General features: G+C 36.9%; 1 protein-coding gene and 1 pseudogene across 1 annotated transcript in view; one reads left to right on the top strand and one right to left on the bottom strand.

Moving 5' to 3' along the window:
• PPFIA2 (PPFI scaffold protein A2) overlaps positions 1 to 18,177 on the top strand; it is a 497,371-nt gene that overhangs the window by 239,442 nt on the left and 239,752 nt on the right.
• Positions 3,786 to 4,239, bottom strand: LOC143690341 (transmembrane protein 18 pseudogene; annotated as a pseudogene).

Genomic DNA, 18,177 nt, shown 5'->3' with positions numbered 1-18,177 from the left:
TTTCATTTAGACTTTGGTTTTTTTTTTTTTTCTTTTTAAATCTGAGTGTTTCACTTTGGGGAAAAAAAAACATCCTGTTAAAATTTAAACAACCATTCCCAAACCAAAATCCCTTTATAAAACAGCGCATATATATATTTTTAAAAATTGGATCTCTATTCATCTCCTGTCATTTCTAGTTACTATTCCAGGTTTGAAAGGAACAGGAGCTTACTGTATATGAACAATTTGGTAAACTCAATATTACAAAGTCATATGATACCTGTTCTATGGTATATATATATATATATATATATATATATATATATATATATATATATATATATGCCATGCTGTAGCGCTTTTGTCCTTGAGCACCCATAGTGAAGGAAAACGAAATGTGAAACTTAGGAAGAAATATAATCAATCTTTCTATTTCTTATAAAAATCTTCTTGTTGAAAAAGCTAAAATATTCATTCAGTGTTTCTATATTTCTAACTTTGCATCCTGAAAAATAAAATCAAAGAGCTCATTCAAAATATTCTTTATTGATCCTCTGTCTAGATATTCTGTCCATTGATGAGAGTGGCGAATTGAATTCTCCAACTATTATGGTAGATGTGTCTATTTCCCTTTTCAGTGATTGCAGTGTATTCCTCATGTATTTTGGGGCATTCTGATTTGGTGCGTAAATATTTATGATTGTTATGCCTTCTTGTTTAATTGTTCTTTTTATTAGTAGATAGTGTCCTTCTTTGTCTCTTTTAACTGTTTTTACATTTGAAGTCTAATTTGTTGGATATTAGTATAGCCACTCCTGCTCTTTTCTGGTTGTTATTTGCATGAAATATCTTTTCCCAACCTTTCACTTTCAACCTATGTTTGTCTTTGGGTCTAAGATGTGTTTCCTGTAGACAGCATATAGAAGGATCCTATTTTTTAATCCATTCTGCCAGTCTATGTCTTTTGATTGGGGAATTCAGTCCATTAACATTTAGTGTTTTTACTGTTTGGGTAATACTTTCCTCTACCATTTTGCCTTCTGTATTATATATATCATATCTGATTTTCCTTCTTTCTACACTCTTCTCCATACCTCTCTCTACTGTCTTTTCATATCTGACTCTAGTGCTCCCTTTAGTATTTCTTGCAGAGCTGGTCTCTTGGTCACAAATTCTCTCAGTGACTTTTTGTCTGAGAATATTTTAATTTCTCCCTCATTTTTGAAGTACAATTTTTCTGGATATAGGAGTCTTGGTTGGCAGTTTTTCTCTTTTAGTAATTTAAATATATCATCCCACTGTCTTCTAGCTTCCATGGTTTCTGCTGAGAAATCTACACATAGTCTTATTGGGTTTCCCTTGTATGTGATGGATTGTTTTTCTCTTGCTGCTTTCAAGAGCCTCTCTTTCTCTTTGACCTCTGACATTCTAACTAGTAAGTGTCTTGGAGAACGCCTATTTGGATCTATTCTCTTTGGGGTGCGCTGCACTTCTTGGATCTGTAATTTTAGGTCTTTCATAAGAGTTGGGAAATTTTCAGTGATAATTTCTTCCATTAGTTTTTCTCCTCCTTTTCCCTTCTCTTCTCCTTCTGGGACACCCACAACACGTATATTTGTGCGCTTCATATTATCATTCAATTCCCTGAGACCCTGCTCAAATTTTTCCATTCTTTTCCCTATAGTTTCTGTTTCTTTTTGGATTTCAGATGTTCCATCCTCCAGTTCACTAATTCTAGCCTCTGTCTCTTGAAATCTACCATTGTAGGGTTCCATTGTTTTTTTCATCTGTTCTACTGTGTCTTTCATTCCCATAAGTTCTGTGATTTGTTTTTCAGACTTTCCATTTCTTCTTTTTGTTGATCCCATGCCTTCTTCATGTCCTCCCTCAATTTATTGATTTGGTTTTTGAAGAGGTTTTCCATTTCTGTTCATATATTCAGAATTAGTTGTCTCAGCTCCTATATCTCATTTGAGCTATTGGTTTGTTCCTTTGACTGGGCCATATCTTCAGTTTTCCTGATGTGATTTGTTATTTTTTGCTGGCGTCTGGGCATTTAATCAGATTTCCCTGAGTGTGGGACCCAGCAGGTTGAAAGACTTTCCTGTGAAGTCTCTGGGCTCTGTTTTTCTTATCCTGCCCAGTATGTGGTGCTTGTCTGTCTGCGGGTCCCACCAGCAAAAGATGTTGTGACTCCTTTAACTTTGGAAGACTCTCGCTGCTGGGTGTGTGGTGGAGACAGAGGAAAGGTTGTAGGTTGGTTTTAATGGCTTCAAATTGTGAAGTCCTGGGATCTGAATTCCTTGAGAGAGGGATTCCACCTGAGTTGCGTTTCACCCCCTGGCGGGGAAGGTTCAGGTGGTAGAGAGCCCTGAAAGCAGCCTGTTTCTGCGTCCAGGGCAGTTGCAACCTGTGTAATCCCAGTGCTGATCCCAGAGGCAATGAAGCCTCCATAGAAACAACCTCAGAAGGCTCTGTTTCGCCCCCATTCCTCTTTTTCAGTTAGCCCAATCGGCGACTTCCGCCTTGATCAGTTTTGCCTGAGCTGAGGGCCTATTTTTAGTAGTCAGAAGTTGTTCATTAATGCCACTATTGGTGTTAGGTTGGGCTCAGTCTCTACTACTGTTGGAGACTCTTTCCTTTCCCTCCGGAAAGTCGTCTGTGGGGGAGGGGCACCGGCCGCCGCAGCTTGGGGAACTGCCGATCCGAAGCTCCCAGCCGGCCCGGGAAGGAGGGAGGGAGGGGCTCCGGCTGCCAGCCGCTGCAGCCCAGGGAAGCGCGCGCCTCTCAGGGACCTCACCGCAGCGGAGTCTCTCAGCCGGTCCAGCGGTTCCAGAATGGGGTACACTGTGTGTCTGGTCTCTGCTGTGGCTCCGGGAGCTGTTCTGTACTGTTTCTAGTTCTTTATTAGTTGTTCTGGAGGAGGAACTAAGACCCGCATGCCTTACTAAGCTGCCATCTTCTCCGGAAGTCTCCAAAATATTCTTTTCCATGAAATCTTGACTTAATGTCTTCTGTTTTATCTTACAGTTCGTAACCATTATGAAAACGTGGAATAGAGACTAACTTTATTTTGTGTTGACAAAATAGCCTGAATGGATGTTTATAGAAACCTAATGTCATAAGAATTGGTTCATTAAATTTCAAGACCTTGCTTCAAAATCTTTTTCAAAAGGTTTGCCTAGTCCAGGATTTCTCAGCACTGGCACTGTTGATGTGCTGGGTTGGATAATCATTTGTTGTGGGGAATTGTCCTGCTCATAGTAGAATGTCCAGCAGCATCCCTTGGCTCAACCAGCTAGATGCCCGTCACACCAGACATGACATCAAAAATGTCCTCAGACGTCACCAAATGTTCCCTTGGTAATAAATTCACCCTCAGATGAGGACCAGTACTGTAGAGTGGAAAACATAGCATAATATACAGGTAACGGGGCACATGAGTAGAATATCATTAAATATTTATTATTTAATTTAATTTAACATTTCTATATTGATTTAACATTTTATAATGAATAATAACCACATGAACAGTGTGAACTAATTAAGAAATTACGAAGGGCTCTGATTAGAAATTATTTATAATTTAACTAGAAACACTCCAAACATTCTAAATATAGATCTGTGTAATGGATCTCCTGATTGGTATTAGTGTTTGTTTTAAAAACCAACTTTAGCGTGTGTTTTATCACTGTGGATTTCACAATAAAAGAATATCATCTTTTCAAATCATGAATCAGTTGCTAAAGAAAAATTCCTATAACGTGTACTTTAATATTAGAAATAATGACAGAGGAAAAAAACTAATATAAAAAATCCATAGTAATTGTCATAATATTCTTCTTTTTCTGTTAACTCCTTATTTTTCTTTTATTTTGTAAATTCCTTGGGTCAATTATTGTACTCAAAGCCTTACATACCCACATTATCACAGTGATCAGGGATTGAAGAGCAGTGGAGCTGGAAACACTGTAGAAATGAACCTCCCTCTTGAATCAAAATACTATTGTTTTGAAAATAACCTCCAGCTCATTGCGGCTACTTCACTGATATATTCAGCACAGTAGACTAACATTACTAGACATAAAAGATGCCCAGTGTGTAGTTTCTAACTTTGGAATGAGAAACAAGTGGGCAGCAGGCAGAGGGCCCGGAAGAGAGCAAAGCAAGTCCTATTAGCCATGGCTCAGTCCATCCGTGTGCCTGTTCAGAGGGAATGCTGATGGGGAAAGCATTGACTCCGAATGCAGGCGGCATCTTCCTGGCAGTGCCTAAATTATTTTTATAAAGCAAATAATTTACTATAGTTTTTAAGCATAGAAACTGAGCAATTTCTATTATGTGTCAATGGAAGCACGTTGTTAGATTGAAAAGATACTGGATACATTCAGTGCAGTGTTGTACAAGGAGAATATGCTGCTTTTTGGTCTGATCTTGAAGTTTAAGTCTGAAGTGGCTAGAAATTTAGATAAAATGCACAAAAAACTAAAATGAATAAAAACATGGAAATTGTTGAATTCAACAAAAATCTATGGCAGGCCTATTGTGTTTCAAGCAGTTTACTGTGTACAGGGGCTGGGAGGGGGGTGGTACAAGGGAGCATATGATTTGGAGGGGGTATATTTCACTTCTGAGGTCAGGCTTTTGGCCAGGGATACTGAAATCCCAGCTGTGGTACTTGTGAGCTTTGTGACCTTGAATAAGTAACTTAATCTTTCTATGCCTTGGTTTCCTCTTATGTAAAGGATGATTTAATATCTGTTTTGTATGTTTGATGAAGAAATAAAAGAAATAACTCTATAAAGTGCCTAGCATAGAATCAAGTACATAATGAGTCAGTTCATGGTCTCAGCTGTCCTATTGCTGCTTTTGCTTTCTGAATTTAAGAGTTTAAAGATTAGGTTAGGAAACTATAAGTTTCATAATGGTATAAGTGCTATAAGATATATAGAAATAGAAGCAGATATAGATTTAGATATATGGCACAATGTAATCATAAGGAAGAAAATAATAAAAGTGTCTGGGGGAATCAAGAAAGATGCGGGAACAAATAATTAGTTTTTTTTTTTTTTTTTGCATGGGCAGGTACGGGAATCAAACCTGGGTCTCTGGCATGGCAGGCGAGACGTCTGCCTGCTGAGCCACCATGGCCCACCCAAATAATTAGATTTTGAAGGTTGAGTATAAGTTTTCCAAGTGGAGGCCACTCGTTCATCCACTGTCAATCATTTAATTAATATACAGTTATTGTGTGCATGCTATATCCTGTAACTCTGCTAGGAACTGAAAATGCAATTTTTAATAAGAAGTAATCTTGGCTGGCATCTTCTACTGTGGTGGAAGAGAGCAACTTGCAAGAATTAGTAACAATATGTGACAATGCTCCTTAGAGCTGCTGTAAGTGATATCCTATGAGAACAGAGATAAGGGAAAGGTCGAGTCTGTTTGCAGTAATGACAGAAGGAAAATGAAAGAATTCTGTATCTAGTCTGGGTGCTTTACACATTCACTTAACCCTTGCAACAACCCTCTAAGGTAGGTATCTTTTTCCTTATTTAACAGGTGAGGAAACTGAGGTTCAGAGAAGTTGACTGTCTTGTCCAGGTCCATAATTAGCAAAGGGGAGAATTGAGATTTGAACCTAGGCTTGTTTCTGAGGCTTATGTTTTCCCTTCTTTACCATGCTTCAAGGATAGTGGCATTTAGGCTGGGCCACATTTGCTATGTATAGAATTAAAGGAAGCATATTATATTATCAAAAGGAAAAGAGTTTTCCTTTGTGAAATGTTCGCTATGTAACAGGGATTGTGCCTTATGCTTTGGGTTGAACTTTATGAAACTGACATCTTTCTATGCTCCAAACTATCAAATATTAGCAATTTCATATGTCTGCATATGGAGTGTAGTTTTAAAACCATTGAATATTGACTATTCATGTGGTCCATCCTAATTGATCAATGGATTCATCTTTCTAGCCATGTCATGAAGCTGGTATTACCCTCCTGTTTTAGCTGGGAAGTTGGACCTCAGAACTTTCCCAGCTTTATAAGAGACAAGAAATCCAAGTTCAACTGGCTTTAAAGTCCATGTTTTGATTACAGCACCATGTAATTTCATGTTAGGCTTCTAAGACACATAGCAATTTTGTTGATATTCTAGGTTTCTCAAAAATAAGCCACTCTTTGGGACATTAGTTTATATCTGATTAGTCTTTTTCAGAAAGTTTTATATCCAACCTGCTTTTTCCCTGGATATACTGATCGTACAATTAAACAACAGTTTGCAAATTCATTTTTTATTGTTTGTATTTCAACTTCAATAGCTTGTAGAATCATTTTTAGATAATAATTATGCCTCTATTATGAGCTATGAAAAGCTGTTCACTAGCTAAAAATAATTTTTAAAATTTTAAAGTGTTATTCAAAAGCAAAAATAAAGAATGTTTGACAGAGACTGTATGTGACCCACAAAACCTAAAATATTTACTATCTGACCCCTGTTGGAGAAGCATGCAGCTTTATCTGTGCCGTGGCCAGGGGAGCAGGAAGAAATGAACTGACATGAAACTTGTAGAAATGAAAAACCCCATTCTTGAAATAAAAATAAATGTAAAAGACTCATTAGCAAATTACATACAGCTGAAAAGACCATTTGAGGACTAAAAAAATGTAGCCAAGTCATTTATCCAGAACACAACAAAGAGCGAGAAGGAAGTGAAAGAGAGATGAGGAGACGCGAACTGTGGAATGAGATACGGACTCTGTTCTAATTGGAGCCCCAAAGTCAGAAAGGCAAACAGGAGGAGGGACAATATTGGAAGAGATAGTGGTTGCAGTTTTCCCAGAACTGATGAAAAGCATGGATCTGAAGGTCCAGAAATGTAACCAAAGTAGGATTTATATGTCACCAAGGTAGGATTTAAAAGACAAAACACACACACACACACACACACACACACACACACACACACACACACACACACACACACACACACACCATGAAACACCCAAACATCAAAAAATGAATAGAAGATCTGGAAACAGCCCTTCAAGGACCTGAGGGTTCCACAGCAGATCTCTAGTTGTAGAGGAGTCTTCCCTCCTGCCTTCTTTACTCAAATATCCAGTCACTTTGGGCGATTGGGCTTTGTAACCAGATTCCACACTGGCACCACAGCTTCAACAAGGCGAAATTCTGTTCCTCAAGAAAGAATAATGTTGACTGAAATTTTGAGCTATGTATCATTTACTGGGTCAAGGAAGTTATTTTCTAGTCCTAGTTTGCTTTTATTTTATTTTGCTTTTTGTTTTGCTGTTTTAAATCCTGAAAACATGCTGATTTAAAAACAACAGTTTTATTATGATATACATGCTATAAACCTTTCAATTCCTCTATCCTTTCTCAGCCCTAGATAATCACTAATCTAATTGTGTCTCTGTAGATTTATTTATATTTACATTTTATGTTAATGGAATCATGCAATATGTAGTACTTTGTGTCTGGTTTTTTTCACTTAAGATATTGGTTTTTAAAAAAGTATTATTTTTTTAGAGAGGTTGTAGGCTTACAGAGAAGTCATATAAAAAATAAAATGTTCCCATATCCCTCATATTTTTGACACTTTACATGAGTGTGGTACCACTGTTATGACTGATGAGAAAATATTAAAACATTACTTTTAAAATAGTCCATAGTTTTTACATTAGGTGTATTTTCCCATATAACACCTTATTATTAACACCTTGTAATAGTGTTATACATTTGTTATGATTCATGAAAGAACATTCTTGTATCTGTACTATTAACCATTCCATCATCTGCAACAGGGTTCACTGTGTTATACAGTCCCATGTTTTATCTTCTAACTTTTCTTCTAGTAACATGCACAACCCAAAACTTCACTTTTCAGTGACGTTCACAAGTGTAACTCAGTGCTATTAATTACACTCACAATAATGTGTGACCAACACCACTGTCCATTTCCAAATATTTACAATCAACTTAAATAAAAGTTCTGTACAAATTAAGCATCAGTTCCCCATTCTCTATCCCCATTCTTCCCCCTGGTAAACTATACTCTGGATTCTAACTCTGTGAGTTTGCTTATTATGTTTAGTTCATATCAGTGAGAGAATGCAATGTCCTTTTGTATCTGGCTTATTTCACTCAGCATAATTTCCTCAAGCTTCATCCATGTGGTTGCATGCATCAGGATTTCATTCCTTCCTACAGCTGAATAATATTCCATTGTACGTGTGTGACACATTTTCTTTATCCATACATCAGTCATTGGACACTTAGATTGCTTCCATCTTTTGGCAATTGTGAATAATGCTGCTGTGAACATCGGTGTACAAATGTCTATTCAAGTTCCTGCTTTCAGATTTTCTAGGTATATAGCTAGTAGTGGTATTGTAGGACCATATGGTAAATATATACTGAGCTTTCTAAGGAACTGCCAAACTGTCTTCCACAGCAGTTGCACCATTTTACATTCCCACCAGTACTGAGTGAGTGTTCTTATTTCTCAAAATCCTCTTCAACACTTGTAGTTTTCTGTTTTTAAATAGCGGCCATTCCAATAGGTGTGAAATGAAATATTATTTTGGTTGTTTTGCATTTCTCTAATAGCTAGTGATGTTGGGAATCTTTTCATGTGCTTTTAACACATGTGTATTTCTCCTCTGGAGAAATGCCTATTCAAACCTTTTGCCCATTTTTAAAATTGGGTTGTCTTTTTATTATTATTATGTCTTATTATTATTGTAGGATCCCTTTATAAATTCTGGACATTAAATCTTTATTGGTTATGTGATTTCCAAATATTTTCTCCCATTGAGTTGGCTGCCTTTTCAGTTTCTTGACAAAGTCCTTTGATGCACAAAAGTTCTTAATTTTGAAGAGGTCCTATTTATTTATTTTTTATTTTCATGCTTGTACTTTGAGTGTAAAGTCTAAGAAACTATTGCCTATTACAAGATCTTGAAGATGCTTCCTTACATTTTCTTCTAGGAGTTTTACAGTCCTGGCTCTTTGAACCATTTTGAGTTTTTTTTTTTTTTTTTTATAATGAATGAGACAGAGGTCCTCTTTCATTCTTTTGTATATGGATACCCAGTTCTCTCTGCATTATTTATTGAAGAAGCTATTCTTCCCCAGTTAAGTGGACTTGGCAGCCTTGTCAAAAGTCAGTTGGCCATAAAAGTGAGGGTCTATTTCTGAATTCTCAATTTGATTTCACTTATCTATATTTATGCCAGTGCCATGCTGATTTGATCAATGTAGCTTTATAGTATGCTTTAAAGTCAGGAAATATGAGTCCTACAACTTTTTCCTTTTTTTTTTTTTTCCAAGAAGTTTTTGCTATTTGGGGCCCGTTACTTTTCCAAATAAGTTTGGTAATTGACTTTTCCATTTCTGCAAAGTAGGCTGTTGAAATTTGATTGGGATTGCATTGAATCTATAAATCGATTTGGGTAGAATTGATATCTTAATTGTCATTAATCTTCTGATCCATGAACACAGAATGACCTTCCATTTATTGAGGTCTTCTTTGATATCTTTTAGCAATGTTTAATGTAGGCATTTAGAGTTATATATTTCCCTTTCAGCACTATCTTTGCTGTATCCCATACATTTTGGTATGCTGTGTTCTTGTTTTCATGCATCTTGAGATATTACTGATTTCTCTTGCAATTTCTTCTTGATCCACAGATTATTTAAGAGTGTGCTGTTTAACTTCCGTATCCTTGCAAACTTTCAAATTCCCCACGTTATTGATTTCCGGCTTAATTCCATTATGGTCAGAGAAAGTGCTTTGTATAATTTCAGTGTTTTTAAATGTATCGAGACTTGTTTTGTGACCCAACTTGTGGTCTATGCTGAAGAATGATGACGAGAACTTGAGTAGAATGTATATTCTACAACACTGGTGTACAATGTTCTGTATATATCTGTTAGGTCTCACTCACTTCTCGTATTATTCAATTTCTCTGTTTTGTTACTGATTCTCTGTCTAGGTGTTCTATTTATTGAGAGTGGTGTATTAAAGTCTCCAACTATTATTGTAGAGGTGTCTATTTCTCTCTTAAGTTTTGTCAGTGCTTGCCTCATGTATTTTGGAGCACCCATGGTTAGATGCATACATATTTATGATTGTTATTTCTTCATGATGGATTGCCACCTTTCTTCATGATGGATTGCCACCTTTCTTAATATATAGTTTCCTTTCTTGTCTCTTATAACAGTTTTACATATAAAGTCTTTTTTGTCCGATGTTAGTATAGCTTCCCCAGCTCTTCATTTGGTTATTATGACTTTGGGTCTAAAGTGGGTCTCTTGTAGATAGCATATAGTTGGATCATACCTTTTAATTCATTCTGCCAATCTGTGTCTTTTGATTGGGGAGTTTAATCCATTGATATTCCATGTTATTACTCTAAAGGCAGTAGTTCAACCATTTTAACCCTTGGTTTTTATATGCCATATCTTATTTTTGTCTCTCTTTCTGTCCTTTTCCACACTCTAGTACAAGCCTCCTTTGCCTGTCTTTTCCTTTTAGCCGGAAAAATTCTCTTTTATTTCTTGTAAGATAGGTTTCTTGTTGACAAATCTCTCAGTTTCTCTTTATCTGTGAATATTTTAAACTCACTCTCAATTTTTAAGGGCAATTTGTCCAATCACAAATTCTTGGCTGGCAATTTTTCTCTTTTAGTACCTTAAATATATCATGCCACTGCCTTCTTGCCTCCACGATTTCTGATGAGAAATCGTCACTTAATGTATGTGATGAATTGATAATTTTCTTGCTGCTTTCAGGATTCTTTCCCTTTGGCATTTAGCATTCTGATTAGTACGTGTCTTGGAGTAGGTCTAGTAGGATTTATTCTGTTTGGATTATGTTTTGCTTCTTGGATGTTCATATTATGTTTTTCATAAGAATTGGGAAATTTCCTGCCATTATTTCCTCAAATATTCTTTTTGCCCCTTTTCCTTTCTCTTTTTCTTGGATACCTATTATTCATGTTTGTAAGGTTCATGCTGTCATTCAGCTCCCTAAGACCTTGCTCAATTTTTTCTGTTCTTTTCTCTATCTGTTCTTTTGTCTATAAGATATGAAACTGTCCTGTCTTCTAGTTCTTTGATTCTTTGTTTTGCCGCTTCCAGTCTGCTGTTGTATGCATCTAGAATATTTTCTATCTCCATTATTGTGCCTTTCATGCCTATAAGTTTTGTTATGTTTCTTTTCATAATTTCAAATTCTTCTTTTTGTTTACCCAGTGTGCTGGTTTGAAAGAATGTATGTCCCCTAGATGTATGTTTTAATCTAAATACCATTTCATAAAGGCAGAGCCATCCCTATTCAGTACTGTATGTTTGACACTGTAATCAGATCATCTCCCTGGAGATATGATTTAATCAAGAGTGGCTGTTAAACTGGATTAGCTGGAGGCGTGTCTCCACCCATTTGGTGGGTCTTGATAAGTTTCTGGAGTCCTATAAAAGAGGAAACATTTTGGAGAATGAAGGAGATTCAGAGAGAGCAAAGCAAAACGACATAGCCATGAGAAGCAGAGTTCACCAGCCAGTGACCTTTGGAGATGAAGAAGGAAATGCCTCCCGGGAAGCCTCATGAAACAGTAAGGCAGGAAAAAAAGCTAGCAAATGACACCGTGTTTGCTATGTGCCCTTCCAGATGAGAGAGGAACCCTGAACTTCATCGGCCCTCTTGAACCAAGGTGTCTTTCCCTGGATGGATGCCTTTGATTGGACATTTCTTTAGACTTGTTGTAATTGGGACCTTTTCTCGGTCCTTAGAAGTGTAAACTATCAACTTATTAAATTCCCCTTTTAAAAAAGCCATTCTGTTTCTGGTATATTGCATTCTGGCAGCTAGCAAACTAGAACACCCAGTGTCATCTTAATTCCCGTTATCTCTTTATCCCTATTTTCCTTCATCTCCTTGACTTGATTCAGGAGATTTGTTTGAACATCTTTGATTAATTCCAAATTTTGTATCTTCTATGTTTTTTTTTTTGCATGGGCAGGCACCAGGAATTGAACCCGGGTCTCCAGCATGGCAGGCAAGAATTCTGACACTGAGCCACTGTTGCACCTCCCTGTTCTATGTCATTTTAATTTGTTCCTTTCACTGGGCCATATCTTCCTATTTCTCAGAATGACTTGTAATTTTTTGCTAACAATTATCTGATTATCTTGATGACTTTTCTCTGAAGGTCAGCTTCTTTCTCTTGCCCAGGGTTTTTTGTTGTTGTTGTTGTTGTTGATTGGCTTTGTGTGACAGCTTTTCTTTGATATATAGTTCAACTTATTCTAGACCTTTAGAATAGCCTGTGTTTAACTGATCCAATTTTTCAACTCTTTTTCATCTGATTCTTGCCCTGGATGTGTGGTACAATTTTTACGATTGCACTAATTGTGCATTTGCTTTCCCCTCAGAAGAAAGCTTCCTTCTCTCAGTCCCTACTCTAAGCATCTTGATCTGTTCTGTTTGTTTTTATTTTGTCTCTTCATTTTTTTGTTGTTGTTTCTATACTTTTTCATTGTGTTTTGCTGCTTTTTCCTGGTGGGCAAATTCTGAGAAAAAGGTCATTCAAGAGTACTTTCCTAAGACACTGTTTCCAAGGCAAAGCGGAACTAGAAACCTATGAAGGGGCCAGAGACCTGTTCCAAAGAATCTTGGGAAGTCAGGAAAGATGTCAAAAGCCTTTTTGAACATCCCTGAAGCTGCAGTTCACTCATCTGCCCAGCAGATGACGCCCTTCAGCACACTGTTCCCAACAGCCCTGCAGGCACTGGGTCTTTAAACCTCCCCTGTCTATGCTCTAGTCTGGGGTAGATTTAAAACAAAGGCTCTGGCCAACCCTGTCTGTGGTGAGGTGAAAGAGCAGCTCAGAACCAGGACCCAGTGATTCAAATGTGCTGATCAAAAGCCATGATCAGTGCTCAGTACCCCACCTTGTTCTTGGGGAAGAGGACTTCCATGTCTCTCTCCACCCGCCACAGCCAGCCAGGTACGGGACTCCAAGGTGGCCCACTCCGGCCACCCCACACGGAGCTACCCACAGTTCTTTACGGCAGTTTCTCAGCCTCTTCCTCCCGCTTTCCCCGGCTGCTGTACAGTGCTTCCCCGGCTTCCGGAGCCTGACGGCAGTGGTTTCAGACAGCTCCTGTCTGTCCTCAAGCTGTTTTGGAGGCAGAGTGAGTTCTGGAGCTCTCTACTCCATCACTTCTGGATGGTCCATAGGTTTTTCCTTTTTAGTACAGAGTTCGAAAGGCTTGGGCTTAAAGGAGTAGGTTTTTGTTTATCTCAGGAAGCAGGGGGTGTCTTTTAACTTCAGATTCATGGTGTTTGCTTGACCTATACTTTCAGGTGCGTGAGATAAGGAAATGCCATTGCCTTGGATATATTATCCCTATCTGACTGATTTGCATATGTTTTTTAATCCCACTGAACTCCATTCTCCTCAACTGTAAAAATAAGGGAAATGATACTTATTTCATGGGCTTAGATTTAAATGGGATCTGATGGAAAGTTTTCAAAACTGTACAAAGCTCTCCTAGTTGGTTATAAAAGTATTGGTTCTTCTCCTCTTCTCTTTTTTCCCATGTTCCTCAACAATATAATTATTAGCTGAATTTCTACCTCCTGAACAAGATTTACCTTAAGAAACAGTGCTGGGCTCCTTTGGGACATTGAAGTTAATGGTGCCTCTCTGCTCAGATGCTGGTTGAAAGAGAGAGGGAGAAAGAGAATGAAAGAGAGGGTAAGAGTTAATGGACTTTTTTTTTTTTTTGAGGTTATAAGAACTTCTTTTAGCTGGATCACAGTAATGATAATAATAATAAAATAACAGTCGGGGACTTCCTCTAGTTTGTACAGTTGCTGATAATAGAGGATAGAGCGCATCTGTGGAACGGTGCACCCTTTGAAGAGGCATTACAGAGACATGGAGCAGAAGCAGGATGTACACACCTGGCAAAGAGGATGCTCCATCAATTGACTGCAGGGGTAGCAGAGCCTGTAAGGATTAATGTGGCAGAAGTACTGACATTTTTTCAGCACCTACCTGCTAGCTTATAGCATTGGCTTATGGCCATCAGCAGAGACAGAGAGAGTATCATAAAAAAAAATGTTTTCTTCCTTTGCTTGATGCATAATGCTTTCATTTCCCTCATTTTCCCAAATGGAAACATGCATTTTTCAATCCATAAAATAGTACCCCCTGATAGGATGCAGTATGAAAGACATACCACTTCTGAGGTATTCTTCCAAAAATTCATAACCTCATAATAATCTTGAAAAATATATAAGGAAAATGCAAACTGATGGACAGTTTACAAAATATGTGACCAGTCTTCTTCATAAAAGTCAACATCATGAAAGACAAGGAAAGACCAAAACACTCTCACAAGTTAGAGGAGACTAAGAACATGTGATGATCAATGCAATATCATGTTCTGGATTGGAACCTGGGCCAGAATAAGGATGTTGGCGGGAAAACAGGGAAATCAAAATATAGTCTGTATTAAACAGTATCATACCAATGTTAATTTCTTAACTTTGGTACCTGTACCATGGTTATGTAAGATGTTGACAGTAGGAGAAACTAAGTGAAGGACATGTTGAACACTGTGCTATGTTTGCATCTCTTCTGTAAATCTAAAATTATTTTAAACTAAAAAGTTTAAAAAAAAATCTCGATGGCACATACCAAAGGTTACTCCCATGAGCCATTGTTGACTCTATTCAAACTTGTTAAAACAGAAGCCATTAGGGGGTTTTTTGTTTGTTTGTTTGTTTTTTTACCAGCATTTGAAGGGCTGGCATCCTCCTCTGCATCTGTCTCTTTCTCAAACTAATTTGTTTGAAGAGTTTGGGAAAGGGGAAAATCCAGAAAAAGAAAATTGAGCACTATCCATGGAAAGTGTGAGCAATAATTTAGAGCTTTAACTTTAGGTAGTGTTTCTGAGTATCATAAAAGGATCTATCTATGAGGTATGGGGACATATCTAGATATATGACTAACATAAGGGGAGATAGAAGACATTTTTTTATAGTTCATTGCAATCACGTTTTCTTAAGTAGTTAATACACCAAAATCATATAAAAAAACTAGTGTGCAAATAAAGAAAAAATAATACAAAGATTAATTTATAAATAATCTTGGGATGAAATTATTTAGATCACTAGTCTCAGCTGAGAATTCTTAAGTCACCTCATGTCTTTAATCCTTCGTTTTCAATATAGTCAAGTCAAAAATAATCAAGAAAGAACATGAAAATGTAGTCTATGTGCAATTGCTTCTGTTCTTGCTTTTATTCATCAGAAAGAACAATTTGTAAGAACAATTGTAATTCCATAGTCACAACTGTCATTAAATAAAGCATTTGGTTGACTCTAGGGAAGTGGGATTGCTGCCAAATAGCTCATATGCATGAGGAATTAGACATGGGTTAGGACATATATTTTGACCTTTATGATACAGGAATATTTATCATATTTTATTACTGAGTGTTGACTTTTTTCTTTTTAATCTGCAAACCCTTTTCCAGGTAGTTGGAATTCCACTAGGGCTAGAGCCATTTTAGAAGACTATCCAGGTAGATATTTTTGCTATGGGGCAAGTCGTAGCCACAAAAAAGCAAGCGATGGTATATGGTTTAAGAAACCTAGCCTCTCAGGTTTATTTTTATGACTCAAAGCTGACTCTTTTTCTATCTTAGTAAGCCATCCTTCTAGTCTTATTCATATGCATAACATTATCCAAATTCCATGATATATAAATAAATACTCAACTTACCCTTCTATGCTTCTGTTCCTGCCTGTTAAACTACCTCATACCATTCCAGAGCATTGATGGTAGAAACACTGAACTCTGAACATCTATGTTTAAGTGACAGAATGTGAAGAGTTTTTATGGTTGTCACTTTCTTCTCTTCACCTAGACTTACTGTTGTTTTGCCACATTTGCTTTATCTCTTTCTTTTTCAGACTAATTTTTTCTGAAACTTTTGAAAATAAGTTGCAGATAACAGGAGACATGTCTCTCATAATAATGAATACTTTCTCATATATAACTACAATACCAATATCACATTCAAGGAACTTCACATGATACAATGGTATTATCTAATATCCAGTCCATATTTAATCTTCTACAATTGTCTCTCAAGATTTTTATCTTTATAGCTTTTTTTCATTCCAGAATTCAATCAAGAATTCAATTGCATATGAATAATGTAAAACTTCCAGGAGCTTCCTTTTCTAAAATTAATTTGCCTATTGATGAATCAAATTGGTTTTCCTTTGTCTCATCCCATTTCACAATTGCCTCTCTGCCTCTATGTAAATGAAAGAAAGAGAGGGAGGGTGAGAGAGCACGTGGGAGGGAGGGAGAAAGGGAGGGAGGAAAGAAGATGCCTCATTCTCATCTATCCCAAATTTTTTCATGGTTCATCGCCTTAAGTTATAAAAACTCCTGCAGTGCCAAACAATAAGACAACTAAAGCATGGCATTGGCATATGTGAAATATCCCTCAATCAAGTTACAATTCTCCTCCCTGCCTTTTTCATTATGCTGTGCATCGCCAATAAAATTTACTTCCTATGTTTAATTATTAAACATCAAATGTTGCAATATGTATATTGTTTTTTATCAATTTTGACTAATAATTTATAATGAGAATTTCAAAGAGAAGAAAACTTTTACATTGGAAACTTATAGTATCCCACATTTTTAATTCAATTTATTTACATATATTTGTTGCCGAGAACTATGTTAGGTGATCAGTAGGTCACTTTAAATTTAAAAATACATTACATTAAGATAAAAGCTGTGGAGAGATATGGAATGGAAATACAATTTAGACAGAAGAAAAGTGTAAAAATTCTGTCTTAAAAAAGAATTTGTCTGGTGCCTGCCAGTGAAAAAGAAGAAACACAAAAAAAGAAAAAAAAAGAATTTGTCTTCATTTTTAAAGGACAATGGGAAATATAAAGTTGTGAAGTTGTTATGACCTGGTTTGTACATTAAATAGTTTAATTTTAATATGCCAAAATGTACAATGTATCAGAAATTTTATCCTTTGCATTCAGCTAAACACACAGTAATTTTTAAAGATTTTTATTATTATTTTTTTCACACAGCAAATTTTAGATGTCCGATTAAAGATGTATCAGAAGTTACATTCCATAAATTGTGTAGAGGATAATTGAAAATATATGTTTGAAGACTGGTGTCCTAAACAACATTTTCACACCTTCACAATTCCTTAAAATTTCCAATACCTCCTTTCCTGTTCTCATTTTCAGTTGTTGACTCTGCTCCTTACTCAAAAACAGAAGTTCCCAGCATCACATGACCCCACTAGCATGCTTCTGTGTTCTACCTTCTCACTTCCTGATGTGAAGGAACTGGGTCTGCTCCTAGCAAAGGCCGTCCCCTTTCCTTCTGCTCTGGATCCCTTCCATTCTCCTCTACTCAAAGACCAAGCTTCAATAATCCTCCCCTCTTTCTCCTTGATGAATTTCCCCCATCTAGTAGGTCTTCCCCATTGATGTCCAAAAATCTGTTATTTTTCTAATCTTAATATTAAAAAAAAAATCCTCCCTCAATCCCACTTCACCCTTGAGTGACACCCTACTGCAAAATATCTCTCATTCCCTTTACAACAAAATGACTCAGAAAAGATTGTAATTGATCATTGTCTTTAATTTCTCCTTTCTGATTCTCTCAGTCTTTTGCTCCTACCTCTCCAGTAAACTGATAATATCAAGAAAATCAGTGATCCCCAAGTTGCTAAATCCAGTGTTTCATTTTTGTTGTTGTTGGTGCTTTTGCAAGTGCGGGCACCTGGAAATGAACCCTGGTCTCTGGTATGGCAGGCGAGAATTCTGCTTCTGATCCACTGTCGGACCACCCTCCAGTGATTCATTTTTAACCCTCAGTGGTATTTGGCAGAGTCGGTTACTCCCTCCTTGCAGCGTATTCCTGGCTTCAAGTGACATAGTCTTCCAGTTTTTCTCCTACTTCTCTGGCCACTGGCCATTTCCCTTACTAGCTTCTCACTCTTCTCCACAACCTGTATACACTAAGCGCTCATTAGAACTCGGACTTGGACCTTGTTGCTTTTGTTTATTCTTTCTGTTTCATACCTTTGAGAATCCTGGCT

This window comes from Tamandua tetradactyla, chromosome 7 (genome assembly GCF_023851605.1).
Source record: "Tamandua tetradactyla isolate mTamTet1 chromosome 7, mTamTet1.pri, whole genome shotgun sequence".
In the NCBI taxonomy this organism is placed as follows: domain Eukaryota; kingdom Metazoa; phylum Chordata; class Mammalia; order Pilosa; family Myrmecophagidae; genus Tamandua; species Tamandua tetradactyla.
Note: the sequence above shows the minus strand (reverse complement) of the source record. Positions and strands in the feature narration are given on the sequence as shown.